We start from the raw sequence: 1601 nt of genomic DNA, 5'->3' as shown, positions 1-1601 counted from the left end.
TCTTATTTCTTTTAATGGTAAATTTGATAAAAATAGACCATGTATGTTTTAAGTAGACACTACGTTAAGCAATCACAATGAGATGCATTGCAGTGCAATGTTATCTTTATTTTAGAGCATCAATTTGGTTTCCTAAACTTTTTAAAAAAAGAAAAATAAATTTTGAAAAGAGTTTGTTTCAACCTTATCTTTAATATAAGAAAATAGAGTAAAAGAAAATTGGACTTGTTAACCTTTGATTGCATTGAACTATTTTTTTTTCATTTGGTACCAACACATTGAACATTTTAGTGGGCGAAGTTTCTATTTAAAGAAAGATAAAAATGTATTAAAATTTTAGAGGAAAAACGTAGGAGATTATGAATATTAGATTGTTTTTATTTCGTTAGGTAAACAACACTGTTTGGCAATGAGAAAGGATCTGAATTACCAGTGGTGTGACGACTACTGCCCGGAACTTCATGGCTACATATGTGAAAGAGCGTGAGTTGTGTTCTTAAAAATTGAAAAAAAACAGGCCCTAACCATTTTAAACAGTAAGATGGGTGAAACATGTTAAGGTGATTTTTTAAAAAAATCATGAAACATATTTCCGGGCAAAAAATCTGATGTATAATCTTTTGGAGGAATTTTGTCAGTACTTTTACACCCTATAATTAAATTGTTTATTTTCACACATATTTTTTATATCCGCACCTTAGAGGTGATTTAGTATGGGAAGAAGATATAAAAATTTCAATGGGTTGAATATTTACCCTAATTAAATGCCTATGGGTATTCTTCGTTGTTTGTGTACTTTCCATTTTTTCCCGTGGCGTTTTATGATTTAATAGTTCATCATAGTTTGAAGTCTACCTTTTTCAAGTCTTTTAGAGGAGGTATTAAATCTTTTTCAGGATGAATGACGGCTCGGACCTAATAGGCTAACCATCTCATGAAATATGAAATCCACCTTTCACTGGAAAATCAATCACTGTATTTCTTATTATTGCAATAAATTCAAGAATGACAACTCTTGATTTTTTTATATATCCATATCGATCGAATATCCTTATCGATCGCTTAAAGGTTTAGAGATCCATTGTTTTTTTAAAATTAATCTTCGTAGTTACATGTAATACCGGTTTTAATTATCAAATGCATTATTCCCATAAATGATTTTATTTCTCACAGCTTCCTTTTTCTTGTGTAAACAGTCAGGTTGTTTTTAATTGTTGAGACTAAGTTAACGATGCATGCGCTGTAATACGCTGCACCAAGAAGAGACACCGCAAATGTCCCCTCACCGAAATGCAATTAAACACAGTTGGCTCCATAAATGCACAGTTTCATGTGTTGGTAGATCATTTTCCTTAGGTAGATTTATTTTTCCAATGACAGAATACAAAATATACTTTTACGGTACCCAATAAAGAAAGTGAAGCATTTAAGTATAATTATCTCAATATTCAATATTTAATAGAAGGAGAAAACAATTTTCTACACAATCTTTTTAAATTTATTCAATGCTAGCATCATAGTTAATAAATGACGTTGCAATGATGTAGATAAGAAATAAATCTGCAAATATGAAGGAACCGCTCACTTTATCTATTCATGTT

The 1601-nt window shown here is 30.4% G+C and overlaps 1 long non-coding RNA gene across 1 annotated transcript; it reads left to right on the top strand.

The window, feature by feature from the left end:
- Nucleotides 1-391: 391 nt before the first annotated feature.
- On the top strand, nucleotides 392-1012 carry LOC134254794 (uncharacterized). Its single transcript, XR_009989383.1, has 2 exons — nucleotides 392-483; nucleotides 897-1012. It is a non-coding gene; the product is annotated as an uncharacterized LOC134254794 (long non-coding RNA).
- Nucleotides 1013-1601: the final 589 nt, after the last annotated feature.

Source organism: Saccostrea cucullata, unplaced genomic scaffold (genome assembly GCF_032062105.1).
Source record: "Saccostrea cucullata isolate Sc308-1 unplaced genomic scaffold, CSIRO_AGI_Scuc_v1 ctg6005, whole genome shotgun sequence".
In the NCBI taxonomy this organism is placed as follows: Eukaryota; Metazoa; Mollusca; class Bivalvia; order Ostreida; family Ostreidae; genus Saccostrea; species Saccostrea cuccullata.
This window is presented reverse-complemented; position numbering and strand designations above follow the sequence as displayed.